This window comes from Pan paniscus, chromosome 10 (assembly GCF_029289425.2).
Source record: "Pan paniscus chromosome 10, NHGRI_mPanPan1-v2.0_pri, whole genome shotgun sequence".
Lineage (NCBI taxonomy): Eukaryota > Metazoa > Chordata > Mammalia > Primates > Hominidae > Pan > Pan paniscus.
In genome coordinates this window covers 94,525,275-94,543,379 of record NC_073259.2, presented here as the reverse complement: position 1 = coordinate 94,543,379, position 18,105 = coordinate 94,525,275, and the positions used below count along the sequence as shown (strand labels likewise).

Below are 18,105 nucleotides of genomic sequence, written 5' to 3'. Positions count from 1 at the left end.
CTGAAACATTATTAAATTTATTACCACATAATTTTAGGTATTGACATTCATGACTCTGTATAATGTACCTTCTCTAAAAAGATTGAGAAAGTGAATCTCAATATTTTCCTGTGAGAGCTTATTTTTTTCTTTGAGCTAACATGTCTGAAATCATTCTAATAATTATTACGCTCATTCACTTTGGAAATGGCTTCTGCAAGATAATTACTAGGGTACAACTATTAGTTAGAGTAAACAGCATAACAAATAGGCTTAAATATCTGAGGAGGAAACCAATCAAAATTCTTTTATTGCTCATGTGGTTGTCCGCAAGAGAGCCACTCAAAACCCAGGCTCTGTCCTGGGTTTTTGTCTTTATCACTCTATAGGTCCCATCATCAAATGCATCCACTAGAGGAGGGAACAATTATCTAGGTCCTGCTCCTGACAGCATAGAAAGACAATCACCGAGACAGTAAGTATTGCTAGGGCAGAAGTCACTGGGTGCTGTAGTGAAGGAGGTAGGAGTTAAGTCTCAAATCCATCTCCCTATCCCCAACCAACTATACTCATAGGTTTATATAGCGGGGCAGGAATGTAGCTACATGTAGGAAAACAGGAATTAGGGAAGGGTAAGGAAGAGGAATTGGTAAAAAGTAATTAGGGAGGGGTTAGAAAATCATGATGGGTGAGGGGTCTGGCGTCTTATTGTCTGGATGTAGTCATCTGGTGAGTTTTAGTTTCTTGTTTGAGGAAGAAACTATTATGAGTTACTGAGGAAGGAACTCATAATACAAAAGTAAGTTTCAAGTTTTAGGACATGGAGGGTCAATTTCTCTTTATTCAAACAACTGTAAGCATCAGTTCTATGGGAAAATTAGGCCGGTTTCACCAACCCCACAAGAACTTCCTGTAGGTATCTGCTACTCTTTCCGTCTGGGATCCGGATTAAAAACACTTACAGTACAATTGAATCAAGCAGATCTGCAGCTTGAAGTGGTGGTGCCTAGCTGAGCCCAGCCTGGACACACAGAACACCAGCCAGTCATCAAATACAGGCATAATGCAGATGTGAATGGCAGGGCCATCCTATGCACTATAGATGTGGAAAATAAATTATTATTTTCATTTGCCACTGAGCTGTTGTGGTCGTTTATTACATACAATTGCTGATAGGTATAATTCCTATATTTATATAAAAGCAAATATAACAGACAATGTCAAACTCTCTTTGTTCTTCCTTTAGGTCCTATTTCTTTCCTCCTTTTCCTCGAATAAGCATTCGTATGCAGATGACGGGGGCCTTCAAAAGTAATTTCCATAATTTTACTATGTACTGTTTAAATGTTGTGTGTGGTCTGCTGCCTATTTATCCTCTCAAGAGAATATTTCTGCATTCTATACCTATTGATATGCAAATACATAGTTTATAAAGATATTTGGGTATTTCTAATGTTTAGAGTGAGCAGTGGTTAAGAGTAACTTTAGTGTATATTCTTAGAAGTGGAATTGCTAGATCATAAGATGTGCATATTCTGCATATTCTTAGAAGTAGAATCACTAGATTTTTAGATGTGTTTATTTTCGGTTTTATTAGAAATACATTATATTCCCAACTTCATTCTTTCTCATTGTTGATTATCATCTGATGGTTATTCAAACATATCTTATTACTATTTCTGTTTAAATTTCCCTAGTTATCAGAAAGCTAAGAATACTTTATGTTTTACTTATAATTCAATCCCTTTTTCTTTGATGAACTAATGGCCTATTCTTATTATTTTCTCTATTTCTCTATTTGAGTTGTCTTTTTGTAAGTCAAATGTCAGAATGCTTTGTATTTTCTGAAACTAAAATTTTATGTTAAAATATTTTTCCCTATCTCTACATTTGTTTTTAATTTCTTCCTGTAGAAGATTTTAAAGCACGGTTTTTTTTTTTTTAAATGATTGCTATGGTTTGTGGGGTTTCTTGCATCATTTATAAAATGCTTTCTATCATGAAATCACATAACTAACTAAAATATATTTCTTTAATAGTCTAAGTTTTAAAATTATCACTATTTTATTATTTTGATTTATTGTTTGTATAATATGTTTAGTTTGATAAAAATAGGAGTTGTCTATATGTCAGAGAGAGAAAGACATGGGGCTAAAAAATAAAATTGAAACAAAATCTAAAAGTTTATTTTTTCTATACTAAGTATTTGAATTTTATCAAATACTTTTATCAAATAAAATTTGAACAATTTTAGAGGGCTAGGCAAGGTTTTTTTTTAATAACATGATATAAACAGTAACAATGAATAAAAAGTTGGATAAACTTCACTTCATCAAAATTACAACTTTTGATCTTTCAAAGACATATTCAAGAATGGAAAATTGCAAGCTTTCTGAAAGAATATATTGTAAAACTATACTCAGAAAAGGGGATGTGAATGACCATAAAGGGGCACAAAGGAACTTTTTAAGGTGAATGAAAGGTTTTACATCTTTATTGTTATGGTGATTACATGGCTATACAAAATTACCAAAATGTTTCAATTGTATACTTATAATAGGATATTTTATTGTATGTCACATGTAACTCAATAAAGTAGTACTTAAAAAAAGAGAGAGAAAAAAATCTCAACATTTTCAGAGACGTTGCAAGAATACACATTCTCAGCATATGCACAAACATCTGTAGCCTAAACATACGGTTTTCTATAAGCACAGGTGCTGCCATTGATGCAGGATAATTTCTTTTCTTTTCTTTTCTTTTATTATTATTATACTTTAAGTTTTAGGGTCATGTGCACAATGTGCAGATTAGTTACATATGTATACATGTGCCATGCTGGTGTGCTGCACCCATTAACTCGTCATGTAGCATTAGGTATATCTCCTAATGCTATCCCTCCCCCCTCCCCCCACCCCACGACAGTCCCCAGAGTGTGATGTTCCCCTTCCTGTGTCCATGTGTTCTCATTGTTCAATTCCCACCTATGAGTGAGAACATGCGGTGTTTGGTTTTTTGTCCTTGCGATAGTTTACTGAGAATGATGATTTCCAATTTCATCCATGTCCCAACAAGGGGCATGAACTCATCATTTTTTATGGCTGCATAGTATTCCATGGTGTATATGTGCCACATTTTCTTAATCCAGTCTATCATTGTTGGACATTTGGGTTGGTTCCAAGTCTTTGCTATTGTGAATAATGATGCAATAAACATACGTGTGCATGTGTCTTTATAGCAGCATGATTTATAGTCCTTTGGGTATATACCCAGTAGTGGGATGGCTGGGTCAAATGGTGTTTCTAGTTCTAGATCCCTGAGGAATCTCCACACTGACTTCCACAATGGTTGAACTAGTTTACAGTCCCACCAACAGTGTAAAAGTGTTCCTATTTCTCCACATCCTCTCCAGCACCTGTTGTTTCCTGACTTTTTAATGATTGCCATTCTAACTGGTGTGAGATGGTATCTCATTGTGGTTTTGATTTGCATTTCTCTGATGGCCAGTGATGGTGAGCATTTTTTCATGTGTTTTTTGGCTGCATAAATGTCTTCTTTTGAGAAGTGTCTGTTCATGTCCTTCGCCCACTTTTTGATGGGGTTGTTTGTTTTTATCTTGTAAATTTGTTTGAGTTCATTGTAGGTTCTGGATATTAGCCCTTTGTCAGATGAGTAGGTTGCAAAATTTTCTTCCATTCTGTAGGTTGCCTGTTCACTCTGATGGTAGTTTCTTTTGCTGTACAGAAGCTCCTTAATTTAATTAGATCCCATTTATCAATTTTCGGTTTTGTTGCCATTGCTTTTGGTGTTTTAGACATGAAGTCCTTGTCCATGCCTATGTCCTGAATGGTAATGCCTGAATGGTAATGGTTTTCTTCTAGGGTTTTTATGGTTTTAGGTCTAACGTTTAAGTCTTTAATCCATCTTGAATTAATTTTTGTATAAGATGTAAGGAAGGGATCCAGTTTCAGCTTTCTACATATGGCTAGCCAGTTTTCCCAGCACCATTTATTAAATAGGGAATCCTTTCCCCATTGCTTGTTTTTCTCAGGTTTGTCAAAGATCAGATAGTTGTAGATATGCGGTGTTATTTCTGAGGGCTCTGTTCTGTTCCATTGATCTATATCTCTGTTGTCGTACCAGTACCATGCTGTTTTGGTTACTGTAACCTTGTAGTATAGTTTGAAGTCAGGTAGTGTGATGCCTCCAGCTTTGTTCTTTTGGCTTAGGATTGACTTGGCGATGTGGGCTCGTTTTTGGTTCCATATGAACTTTAAAGTAGTTTTTTCCAATTCTGTGAAGAAAGTCATTGGTAGCTTGATGGGGATGATATTGAATCTATAACTTACCTTGGGCAGTATGGCCATTTTCACAATATTGATGCTTCCTACCCATGAGCATGGAATGTTCTTCCATTTGTTTGTATTGTCTTTTATTTCATTGAGCAGTGGTTTCTAGTTCTCCTTGAAGAGGTCCTTCACAACCCTTGTAAGTTGGATTCCTAGGTATTTTATTGTCTTTGAAGCAATTGTGAATGGGAGTTCACTCATGATTTGGCTCTCTGTTTGTCTGTTATTGGTGTATAAGAATGCTTGTGATTTTTGTACATTGATTTCGTATCCTGAGACTTTGCTGAAGTTGCTTATCATCTTGAGATTTTGGGCTGAGACAGTGGGGTTTTCTAGATATACAGTCATGTCGTCTGCAAACAGGGACAATTTGACTTCCTCTTTTCCTGATTGAATACCTTTTATTTCCTTCTCCTGCCTAATTGCCCTGGCCAGAACTTCCAACACTATGTTGAATAGGAGTGGTGAGAGAGGGCATCCCTGTCTTGTGCCAGTTTTCAAAGGGAATGCTTCCAGTTTTTGCCCATTCAGTATGATATTGGCTGTGGGTTTGTCATAGATAGCTCTTATTATTTTGAGATACGTCCCATCAATACCTAATTTATTGAGAGTTTTTAGCATGAAGGGTTGTTGAATTTTGTCAAAGGCCTGTTCTGCATCTATTGAGATAATCATGTGGTTTTTGTCTTTGGTTCTGTTTATATGCTGGATTACATTTATTGATTTGCATATATTGAACCAGCCTTGCATCCCAGGGATGAAGCCCACTTGATCATGGTGGATAAGCTTTTTGATGTGCTGCTGGATTCAGTTTGCCAGTATTTTATTGAGGATTTTTGCATCAATGTTCATCAAGGATATTGGTCTAAAATTCTCTTTTTTGGTTGTGTCTATGCCCAGCTTTGGTATCAAGATGATGCTGGCCTCATAAAATGAGTTAGGGAGGATTCCCTCTTTTTCTATTGATTGGAATAGTTTCAGAAGGAATGGTACCAGTTCCTCCTTTTACCTCTGGTAGAATTTGGCTGTGAATCCATCTGGTCTTGGACTCTTTTTGGTTGGTAAGCTATTGATTATTGCCACAATTTCAGAGCCTGTTATTGGTCTATTCAGAGATTCAACTTCTTCCTGGTTTAGAGAGTTCTGTAGATGTCTATTAGGTCCGCTTGGTGCAGAGCTGAGTTCAATTCCTGGGTATCCTTGTTAACTTTCTGTCTCGTCGATCTGTCTAATGTTGACAGTGGGGTGTTAAGGTCTCCCATTATTATTGCGTGGGAGTCTAAGTCTCTTTGTAGGTCACTCAGGACTTGCTTTATGAATCTGGGTGCTCCTGTATTGAGTGCATATATATTTAGGATAATTAGCTCTTCTTGTTGAATTGATCCCTTTACCATTATGTAATGGCCTTCTTTGTCTCTTTTGATCTTTGTTGGTTTAAAGTCTGTTTTATCAGAGACTAGGATTGCAACCCCTGCCCTTTTTTTGTTTTCCATTTGCTTGGTAGATCTTCCTCCATCCTTTTATTTTGAGCCTATGTGTGTCTCTGCTTTCCTGAATACAGCACACTGATGGGTTTTGACTCTTTATCCAGTTTGCCAGTCTGTGTCTTTTAATTGGAGCATTTAGTCCATTTACATTTAAAGTTAATATTGTTATGTGTGAATTTGATCCTGTCATTATGATGTTAGCTGGTTATTTTGCTCATTAATTGATGCAGTTTCTTCCTAGTCTCGATGGTCTTTACAATTTGGCATGATTTTGCAGCAGCTGGTACCGGTTGTTCCTTTCCATGTTTAGTGCTTCCTTCAGGAGCTCTTTTAGGGCAGGCCTGGTGGTGGCAAAATCTCTCAGCATTTGCTTGTCTATAAAGTATTTTATTTCTCCTTAACTTATGAAGCTTAGTTTGGCTGGATATGAAATTCTGGGTTGAAAATTCTTGTCTTTAAGAATGTTGAATATTGGCCCCCACTCTCTTCTGGCTTGTACAGTTTCTGCCGAGAGATCCGCTGTTAGTCTGACGGGCTTCCCTTTGTGGGTAACCCGACCTTTCTCTCTGGCTGCCCTTAACATTTTTTCCTTCATTTCAACTTTGGTGAATGTGACAATTATGTGTTTTGGAGTTGCTCTTCTCGAGGAGTATCTTTGTCGTGTTCTCTATATTTCCCGAATCTGAATGTTGGCCTGCCTTGCTAGATTGGGGAAGTTCTCCTGGATAATATCCTGCAGAGTGTTTTCCAACTTGGTTCCATTCTCCGCATCACTTTCAGGTACACCAATCAGACGTAGATTTGGTCTTTTCACATAGTCCCATATTTCTTGGATGCTTTGTTCGTTTCTTTTTATTCTTTTTTCTCTAAACTTCCCTTCTCACTTCATTTCATTCATTTCATCTTCCATCACTGATACCCTTTCTTCCAGTTGATCGCATCGGCTCCTGAGGCTTTGATGCAGGATAATTTCTTAACCCCTTTGCAGGACTTGTGACAAAGGTGCCTCATTTACTCAGCCCACATGGTTCAACCCCTCGGAGGAGGGAGTGTATGAGCAAACAAGTGTGGGAACTGGCCAGCAGCTTCAGTGCCAGCAGGAGTTAAACTTCATGCATGTCCCACAGTAGCATCCAGGTCAGGGTGCCTGTGATCCCAAGGCCCCAGAGGGTATGTTACAATGCTCTTTTAGGTCTGCTGTCCACAGACAGCAGTGTGTTATCAGCTCAATAGGCCCTTTGCCTTGTAGTTTGGGGCAGCTGCCCTCTGGCAGCAACAGGAATGGGCTAGTGTGACAGCCTTTTAGGGTACCCACACTTGGTGTGTCCCGAATTCTTGTCCAGTGCCCAGAGGTCTCTCAGAGGTCGCATGTCCAGAGGTCACACAGATTAACTGAAAGGTGATGAATGTAGAGAATTTTACTGGGTGATGAAAGCAGCTCTCAGTGGAGAGGGGAGCTGGAAAGGGGACAGGAAGTGTAAGTTGCTCTTGCCTGAATTGAAGCCACCTCTCTGCCTCTCTCTTCTGAAGTTAAGTTGCCTCAACCAGCCACTGTCTCTGAAGTTAAGTTGCTTCTCCCTGATATCCAGCTGCTTCTGTCCTCTGCTGGCTGAGTCTGGGGTCTTTATAGGCACAAGATAGGCACAGGGCAGGCTGTAGGTAGTTTTGGAAAAGGCAACATTCGACTGGCAAAAAGATGTTATTCAGAGAGTACCAGCTGGGTTAGAGTGGGCACACAGGGGTAGAAGCTCCCACTTTGGGCCACAGATTTCAAGTTTTTTGGCTTGAAGGTGGGGTTTCGCCAGGGTCCCACCTCTGTCTGCCCAGAATTTCTCTGCCTCCTATTGTTACCACTCTTTTTTAAATAACCACATTTTTTTTGTTGATGAAATAGAAATTTATTTTAAAGTATTATTAATTTTATTCTACCATTTATAGCAGCTAATAGAACTTCAATCATATGATATAATGTGCTCTGATATATCTTAATGTTAAGAAGGAATGTTATGCTTGAAAGTTCTTGGGTGCAATGTTGTGAAGAATAATCTCCAACTGAGAAATAATACGGTTCCTCATAGATTTTAGAATTGAGGTTCTTATTGGGAGAAAAATCAGAGAACTGAAGACCACTGAAACTCTTCAAGCCATTTATTGGAAGTGAAATATATAAAGGACAGAATAAATCTAATTTGCTTACTCACTGGATAGTTCAAGAGAGAAAACAAAATCTAGGACATTGTAGGTATCTGCCTTAGATAAATTAGTGAATGATGTTTTGTTTCATTTTGGGTTTTTTTTTTTTTTTTGAGACAGGGTCTCACCCTGTCACCCAGGCTGGAGTACGATGCCATGGTCACCACTCACTGCAGCCTCAATCTCCCTGGCTGAAGCGATACTCTTGCCTCAGCCTCCTGGAGTAGCTGGAACTATAGGCACGTGCTACTATGCCCAGCTAATTTTTCTATTTTTTTTTTTTTTTGTAGAAAACAAGGTTCCACTATGTTGCCCAGGCTGGTCTCAAACTCCTGGGCAACATACTGAGAATTCACTAAGTTGTAGGTCCACACTATCCTCTCACTTCAGCCTCCCAAAGGTGTTGAGATAACAAGCATGAGCCACTATGCCCAGCCAATATTTTGCATACTGTGTTTTTATTACTCTGAAGTTACCACTGATTTCAGGCAGCTAATGCTACCTTTCTTTTTTTTTTTTTTAAATTATACTTTAAGTTTTAGGGTACATGTGCACATTGTGCAGGTTAGTTACATATGTATACATGTGCCATGCTGGTGCGCTGCACCCACTAACTCGTCATCTAGCATTAGGTGTATCTCCCAATGCTATCCCTCCCCCCTCCCCCCTCCCCACCACAGTCCCCAGAGTATGATATTCCCCTTCCTGTGTCCATGTGATCTCATTGTTCAATTCCCACCTATGAGTGAGAATATGCGGTGTTTGGTTTTTTGTTCTTGCGATAGTTTACTGAGAATGATGGTTTCCAATTTCATCCATGTCCCTACAAAGGATATGAACTCATCCTTTTTTATGGCTGCATAGTATTCCATGGTGTATATGTGCCACATTTTCTTAATCCAGTCTATCATTGTTGGACATTTGGGTTGGTTCCAAGTCTTTGCTATTGTGAATAATGCCGCAATAAACATACGTGTGCATGTGTCTTTATAGCAGCATGATTTATAGTCATTTGGGTATATACCTTAATCTATATCTTGTGAGTTATGAATTAAAACGCTCTTATAGTTTCAATCCTGGTTTTATTCCTAAATGATTTCATTAGCTTACAAACAACATTCCACATTCAAAATTTATTTGTTTTTATTTTGATATAAACTTATGATGTTAAGAAAGTAAGGTTTATTTTGACACAATGTTTATTTATGTAAAAACAAACTTTTAACATTTATGTCAAGCTAGTAAAATTACAGAAATTTGACAACTAAAGTAAGTCTCATGGGAAACTTTCAGGAAAGAATAGTATTTAGAATAAAATTGGAAGCTTAATTTTCTTCATTGCTTTATTTGTGATTGTATTTGAAATTTCAAATGGCATAAAAGTCAAATTACCTTAAAATGACGTATTATGTAAATATATTTAAACTTAACCATTGGTAGTTAGAAATAGAAAATCTCCAGACATTTGTCAAACACATACTAACTTCTTCAGCTCTAAGAAAATCAAGAACCCCTAAAAGAGCACAATTATAAACATCAAAATTCGGAAATACTTGTTTTCTAAATTGGTAAGTTTATGACAACTAAAGTCAATAGCCACTCCAAAACTTATGAATAAGAAATAAAGACCACCTTCCAAGAGTTCAAACAATGCAGAGAATTAAGTCTGATCTTCAAAGTCACCTTTTGGAGCAAAACAATTTCCAGGGCTTAGTCCTAACTGGATAAATTCAAGGAAAGAATACATGTATCAATGTGGAAAGTTGGAAAACTAGCTCTAAGGCATTATATATCAGTATCTAAATGTACACTAGTTAGGAGTAGGAATGTTCTGGCTCTTGTATTAATAGATCTCTTTCACAGAGAATGATCCCCTTAAACACTGGTACCAAATGACTCCATTGCTATTCAAGAAATCATCATTTGCTTGTTTTACAGAGAGAGAAAGATGTGACCATGATAGCATAATTATTCTGATTCTTCTGTCACAGTTATTGTTATAAATTAAAACGATTGGAACTTCAGTTTATACACCAGTCTCTTGCAAGCATTCAATTGATATCAGTCTTTCCCCTGATTGGTATATCCATTTTAAGCACTCAGATAAAACTGCTTTGCTGAGCCTGAAAATTTGACGATTGATTAGTTTGCAGAATCCAGATCTCAAGGCAAAGACTCCCAATGTTTACTCACTGGGTTTAACTATCAACAAACTGACGTTAAAACACTCTGTCTTTTAAACTTAAAAAATAAGAATGTTTTGTGGGCACATGAGAAGAATATATAAACTGTGATTGTTGTGTGGAGTATTCTCTAGGTGTCTATTAGGTCCACTTTTGTGAGTGTTCAGCTTAAGTCCAGAATTTGTTTGTTAGTTGTTTGCCTCAATAATCTTTCTAATGCCATCAGTGAATTATTAAAGTCTCCCACTATTATTGTGTGGCTGTCTAAAACTTTTCATAGGTCAAGAAGAACTGATTTTATGAATCTGGGTACACCAATGCTGGGTGCATATATATTTAGGATAGTTAAGTCTTCTTATTAAATTGAACGTTTATCCCTTTTTTTTCCTTCTTGATTGTTGGTGGTCTCAAGTCTGTTTTCTCTCTTGTAAGAATAGTAATTCATGCTCTTTTCTTTTGTGTGTGTGTGTGTGTGTGTGTGTGTGCATGATAGATCTTTCTCTGTTCTTTTATGTTGAACCTGTACACGTCATTAGATGTGACATGGTGCTCTTGAAAAGAGCAGACAGTCGGGTCTTGTCTTTTCATAGAGCTTGCTACTCTATCCTCTTTAAGTGGGGCAATTAGACCATTTACATTCCAGGGTAGTATTGATATGTGAGATTTCAATCCTGTCATCATGTTGTTTGGCAGTTGTTTTGTAGACTTGATTACATAATTGCTTTATAGAAGAGCTATATGCTTATTTGTGTTTTTGTGGTAGTGGGTATTGTTCTTTTGCTTCCATGTTTAAGGACCTTTTATAAGGCTTGTCTAGTGATAATGGATTCCCTTAATGTTTGCTTGTCTGAGAAGGATGTTATTTCTCTTTCCTTTATGAGGCTTAGTTTGGTGGGATATAAAACTTATGGTTGGAATTTCTTCTCTTTAGAGATGCTAAAAATAGGCCCCGATGTCTTCTGGCTTGTAAAGTTTCTGCTGAGATTTTCACTGCTAGCCTGATGTGATTCTCTTTGTAAGTAACACAACCCTTCTCTCTAGCTTTTGTTAAGATTTATTTTCCTTCACTGATCTTGGTGAATATGATGATTATGTGTCTTGGAGGTTGTTGTCTTATATAGTACCTCACAGGGGCTCTCAGTATTTCTCAAATTTGCATGTCAACTTCTCTAGAAAGATTGGGGGCATTTTCATGGATTGTATCCTCCAATATATTTTCCAAGTTGCTTACCCTCTCCTTTCTCAAGAATGCCAAGGAGTAAAATGTTGTATTTCTTTACATAGTGCCATATTTCTTGAAGATTTTGTTCATTAAATTTCTTTTCTTTATTATTAATTTCTGAGTGAGTTGACTTGAAGAACTAATGTTCAATTTCTGACATTCCTAACTTTTGGTCTATTCTGCTATTTATGCTACAGGCTATATTATGAAATTCTTGTAGGGATTTTTTCAATTCCAGAAGTCTAGTTTGCTTCTTAGAATGGCTCTTTTTTCCCCAGCTCTTAGATCATTTTATGGGATTCCTTGGATTTCTCGGATTGGTTTTCAACTTGTTCCTGAACCTTGATAAGCTTACTTGTCATCCAGATTCTGAATTATCTGTCTGTCATTTCAGTCTGGTTAAGAAACATTGCTGGAGAACTAGCATACTCATTTGGAAGTAAGAGGACACTCTGACTTTTTGAATTGTGATCATTCTTATGCCGATTCTTTCTCATCAGAAGCTATTGTTCTTTGAGTTTAGTATAGTCTGTAAGCTTTGTTTTTGAGTCCTTTAGAAGGAAAAGGCTTTATACAGGATTTTTATTTGTGGCTAGATTCTTGCCCTGGGTGTCACAGGTAGTATATACTGGCAGAATATTTTTGATGTTGTAATTTGAACTGTAATCTAGTAGATGGTGCTTAAGAGTAATGGCCAGGAGGTAGCCTCTAAATCAGCTGTGTGGCTATATTGTATTTCATTGAATTCACAGTGGTGCTTTTTGGTGGGCTGGGGAAAGACCTGACCCCACTCACCAAGCCTGCTCTTGGGCCTTGGGGGAGCCTCCTCTGATCACTGGTGCCATGTCCACATTTCCTTTGGCAGGTGTTCTGGGCATTTGGGCTCTCTCAGGAAAGGCTGTCGGGCTGACTGACAGGTCTCACTCTTCTTGGACCAGCCCTGTGGTTGGAGCCACAGCCCACTCCCACGCCGGTCCACAAACCTACATTTCTCACCCCTCTCAGTGTTCTGAGTGTGGGGGATCCTCCCATGCTGCATGCTGCAGCCCTGAGGGATTGGGATAAACACTCAGCTACATCCTTTTGCCCCTCGAGATCAGACACTGGCTGTGTTGGGGGATCTGAACTACTCTCAGCCTACTGGGAAAGTACTCAGGTGAGACTGCAGGCAAAGCACCAGGTTGGACAGCAGAGGCTGTACTGTGCACATACTTCTGTGAGAGTAGGCAGGGAGGGGCCTTAAGCCAGGCTAGCAGGCAGGGGAACATGCAGAACAGATGTACCCAGTCCTGCAGGAAAGTTGGTTCTGCTCTCTCTTGGCCTGGTGGCCAGCTGGGGTTAGTTAAAGCTTTTCAGAGAAAGACAGAAAGCCTCTAGAGAAGGGTGCCTATGGTGGTGTTCCACTGCAGCTACCTCAGAACACAGAAGCTCCTCGGCTCTGCAGCATGGGTCTCTGTCTCTGTCTACTCTCTGGGCTGATTCTCCTGTCAGTTCAAATGTCTTTGGTGTCATGGCATCTCTTGTAGCTGGGATCCCAGAGATCTGCTGTGAGAGTGGTCCACCTCACCATCCCTTTACTCACACCTTCTCTAGAAGCTGATCTGGACTGGAAATTAGCCCTGGCATTCAGCAACCCTGCACAAGATTTCATGCTTTTTTGCTCTTTAGCCACAGTGTTTACCTTGCATCTCTAATAACTCTTGTTGTTTTCTCTCTAAATATTTGTTTAAAATATGTTGGTGTACTTGATATTTTGGTCTCTCTCTGTGCAAGTGGCACTTCCTGGCTGCATCTAGTAGGCCATCTTGTCTTAACATCAAGATCACTCTAATGACACCAGGGAGAATGGCTGGAAAGGCATGGATGAGTGAGTCAGAAATGAAGCCAAGTAGGAGACTTACAGGCTGTACTGAACTCTAAAGTTCTGCAAATAAATAAGTGCCATATGAATATGTTGGAGTGAACTGATTCAGAAAATAATAGAATCACTCTCCATATTGCAAATGAGCCCCTTTTGTCTAAAATATAAATATATTGTCAGTGCCTTTACACTCAAAACTTTCATTTTATGCACCTAACATACCTTTCTAAGTAAACTGTACTTCCAATAATTTGCACTCCACAAAACCTTTTGATTTTCCTTCAAGAAATGTGGACTTTTCTATTTAGAATAGAAACAATACACACTCATCTAATTATATGTTTATAAAATACTTCAAACTAAGAATTTGGGGGGGTAAAATGTTATTTATTAAATAATAGCCTCTATAAGGAGGAATTATATCTCTTGTTTTTGTTCCTGCTCATTCATAGAAAACAGTGCTGTAGACTGAATGTTTATGTCTCCCTAAAATTCATTTGTTGACACCTAATGTACAATGTGATGATATCTGGAACTGGGACTTTTTGGGTGGTGGCTAGTTTATGAGGGTACTACCCTCATGAACAGGACTGGTGTTTTCATAAAAGAAACCCAGATAGCTCCTTCACCCCTTCTGCCATGTGAGGACACAAGAAGAAGGATCTAACCATCCTCGATATTGAACTTCTCAGACGTCAAAACTGTGAGAAATAAATTTCTGTAGTTTACAATCACCCAGTCTATGGTATTTTGTTATAGCAGCCAGAAGTAACTAAGACAAACTAATGCCTTGAACTTTTTTTTTTTTTTAATTATACTTTAAGTTTTAGGGTACATGTGCACATTGTGCAGGTTAGTTACATACGTATACATGTGCCATGCTGGTGCGCTGCACCCACTAACTCGTCATCTAGCATTAGGTATATCTCCCAATGCTATCCCTCCCCCCTCCCCCCTCCCCACCACAGTCCCCAGAGTGTGATATTCCCCTTCCTGTGTCCATGTGATCTCATTGTTCAATTCCCACCTATGAGTGAGAATATGCGGTGTTTGGTTTTTTGTTCTTGTGATAGTTTACTGAGAATGATGGTTTCCAGTTTCATCCATGTCCCTACAAAGGACATGAATTCATCATTTTTTATGGCTGCATAGTATTCCATGGTGTATATGTGCCACATTTTCTTAATCCAGTCTATCATTGTTGGACATTTGGGTTGGTTCCAAGTCTTTGCTATTGTGAATAATGCCGCAATAAACATATGTGTGCAGGTGTCTTTATAGTAGCATGATTTATAGTCATTTGGGTATATACCCAGTAATGGGATGGCTGGGTCAAATGGTATTTCTAGCTCTAGATCCCTGAGGAATCGCCACACTGACTTCCACAATGGTTGAACTAGTTTACAGTCCCACCAACAGTGTAAAAGTGTTCCTATTTCTCCACATCCTCTCCAGCACCTGTTGTTTCCTGACTTTTTAATGATTGCCATTCTAACTGGTGTGAGATGATATCTCATAGTGGTTTTGATTTGCATTTCTCTGATGGCCAGTGATGATGAGCATTTTTTCATGTGTTTTTTGGCTGCATAAATGTCTTCTTTTGAGAAGTGTCTGTTCATGTCCTTCGCCCACTTTTTGATGGGGTTGTTTGTTTTTTCATTGTAAATTTGTTTGAGTTCATTGTAGATTCTGGATATTAGCCCTTTGTCAGATGAGTAGGTTGCGAAAATTTTCTCCCATGTTGTAGGTTGCCTGTTCACTCTGATGGTAGTTTCTTTTGCTGTGCAGAAGCTCTTTAGTTTTATTAGATCCCATTTGTCAATTTTGGCTTTTGTTGCCATTGGTTTTGGTGTTTTGGACATGAAGTCCTTGCCCACGCCTATGTCCTGAATGGTAATGCCTAGGTTTTCTTCTAGGGTTTTTATGGTTTTAGGTCTAACGTTTAAATCTTTAATCCATCTTGAATTGATTTTTGTATAAGGTGTAAGGAAGGGATCCAGTTTCAGCTTTCTACATATGGCTAGCCAGTTTTCCCAGCACCATTTATTAAATAGGGAATCCTTTCCCCATTGCTTTTTTTTCTCAGGTTTGTCAAAGATCAGATAGTTGTAGGTAACTGGCATTATTTCTGAGGGCTCTGTTCTGTTCCATTGATCTATATCTCTGTTTTGGTACCAGTACCATGCTGTTTTGGTTACTGTAGCCTTGTAGTATAGTTTGAAGTCAGGTAGTGTGATGCCTCCAGCTTTGTTCTTTTGGCTTAGGATTGACTTGGCGATGCGGGCTCTTTTTTGGTTCCATATGAACTTTAAAGTAGTTTTTTCCAATTCTGTGAAGAAAGTCATTGGTAGCTTGATGGGGATGGCATTGAATCTGTAAATTACCTTGGGCAGTATGGCCATTTTCACGATATTGATTCTTCCTACCCATGAGCATGGAATGTTCTTCCATTTGTTTGTATGCTCTTTTATTTCCTTGAGCAGTGGTTTGTAGTTCTCCTTGAAGAGGTCCTTCACATCCCTTGTAAGTTGGATTCTTAGGTATTTTATTCTCTTTGAAGCAATTGTGAATGGGAGTTCACTCATGATTTGGCTCTCTGTTTGTCTGTTGTTGGTGTATAGGAATGCTTGTGATTTTTGTGCATTGATTTTGTATCCTGAGACTTTGCTGAAGTTGCTTATCAGCTTAAGGAGATTTTGGGCTGAGACGATGGGGTTTTCTAGATAAACAATCATGTCGTCTGCAAACAGGGACAATTTGACTTCCTCTTTTCCTAATTGAATACCCTTTATTTCCTTCTCCTTCCTGATTGCCCTGGCCAGAACTTCCAACACTATGTTGAATAGGAGTGGTGAGAGAGGGCATCCCTGTCTTGTGCCAGTTTTTAAAGGGAATGCTTCCAGTTTTTGCCCATTCAGTATGATATTGGCTGTGGGTTTGTCATAGATAGCTCTTATTATTTTGAAATATGTCCCATCAATACCTGATTTATTGAGAGTTTTTAGCATGAAGCGTTGTTGAATTTTGTCAAAGGCTTTTTCTGCATCTATTGAGATAATCATGTGGTTTTTGTCTTTGGCTCTGTTTATATGCTGGATTACATTTATTGATTTGCGTATATTGAACCAGCCTTGCATCCCAGGGATGAAGCCCACTTGATCATGGTGGATAAGCTTTTTGATGTGCTGCTGGATTCAGTTTGCCAGTATTTTATTGAGGATTTTTGCATCAATGTTCATCAAGGATATTGGTCTAAAATTCTCTTTTTTGGTTGTGTCTCTGCCCGGCTTTGGTATCAGAATGATGCTGGCCTCATAAAATGAGTTAGGGAGGATTCCCTCTTTTTCTATTGATTGGAATAGTTTCAGAAGGAATGGTACCAGTTCCTCCTTGTACCTCTGGTAGAATTCGGCTGTGAATCCATCTGGTCCTGGACTCTTTTTTGTTGGTAAACTATTGATTATTGCCACAATTTCAGCTCCTGTTATTGGTCTATTCAGAGATTCAACTTCTTCCTGGTTTAGTCTTGGGAGAGTGTATGTGTCCAGGAATTTATCCATTTCTTCTAGATTTTCTAGTTTATTTGCGTAGAGGTGTTTGTAGTATTCTCTGATGGTAGTTTGTATTTCTGTGGGATCGGTGGTGATATCCCCTTTATCATTTTTTATTGTGTCTATTTGATTCTTCTCTCTTTTTTTCTTTATTAGTCTTGCTAGCGGTCTATCAATTTTGTTGATCCTTTCAAAAAACCAGCTCCTGGATTCATTAATTTTTTGAAGGGTTTTTTGTGTCTCTATTTCCTTCAGTTCTGCTCTGATTTTAGTTATTTCTTGCCTTCTGCTAGCTTTTGAATGTGTTTGCTCTTGCTTTTCTAGTTCTTTTAATTGTGATGTTAGGGTGTCAATTTTGGATCTTTCCTGCTTTCTCTTGTGGGCATTTAGTGCTATAAATTTCCCTCTACACACTGCTTTGAATGCGTCCCAGAGATTCTGGTATGTTGTGTCTTTGTTCTCGTTGGTTTCAAAGAACATCCTTATTTCTGCCTTCATTTCGTTATGTACCCAGTAGTCATTCAGGAGCAGGTTGTTCAGTTTCCATGTAGTTGAGCGTCTTTGAATGAGATTCTTAATCCTGAGTTCTAGTTTGATTGCACTGTGGTCTGAGAGACAGTTTGTTATAATTTCTGTTCTTTTACATTTGCTGAGGAGAGCTTTACTTCCAAGTATGTGGTCAATTTTGGAATAGGTGTGGTGTGGTGCTGAAAAAAATGTATATTCTGTTGATTTGGGGTGGAGAGTTCTGTAGATGTCTATTAGGTCCGCTTGGTGCAGAGCTGAGTTCAATTCCTGGGTATCCTTGTTGACTTTCTGTCTCGTTGATCTGTCTAATGTTGACAGTGGGGTGTTAAAGTCTCCCATTATTAATGTGTGGGAGTCTAAGTCTCTTTGTAGGTCACTCAGGACTTGCTTTATGAATCTGGGTGCTCCTGTATTGGGTGCATATATATTTAGGATAGTTAGCTCCTCTTGTTGAATTGATCCCTTTACCATTATGTAATGGCCTTCTTTGTCTCTTTTGATCTTTGTTGGTTTAAAGTCTGTTTTATCAGAGACTAGGATTGCAACCCCTGCCTTTTTTTGTTTTCCGTTTGCTTGGTAAATCTTCCTCCATCCTTTTATTTTGAGCCTATGAGTGTCTCTGCACGTGAGATGGGTTTCCTGAATACAGCACACTGATGGGTCTTGACTCTTTATCCAACTTGCCAGTCTGTGTCTTTTAATTGGAGAATTTAGTCCATTTACATTTAAAGTTAATATTGTTATGTGTGAAT

At 38.4% G+C, this 18,105-nt stretch overlaps 1 protein-coding gene across 2 annotated transcripts in view; it reads left to right on the top strand.

The window, feature by feature from the left end:
• The window catches only part of MGAT4C (MGAT4 family member C), an 860,657-nt gene that overhangs the window by 335,431 nt on the left and 507,121 nt on the right, over positions 1-18,105 (top strand). The window contains exon 4 of one of the 2 annotated variants that reach the window (XM_063593178.1): positions 1,226-1,290. The exons of the other annotated variant lie outside the window; for it this stretch is intronic. The gene's annotated coding sequence lies outside the window, so the exon portion shown is untranslated. The remainder of the gene's footprint in view (positions 1-1,225; positions 1,291-18,105) is intronic. 2 annotated transcript variants of the gene reach the window in all.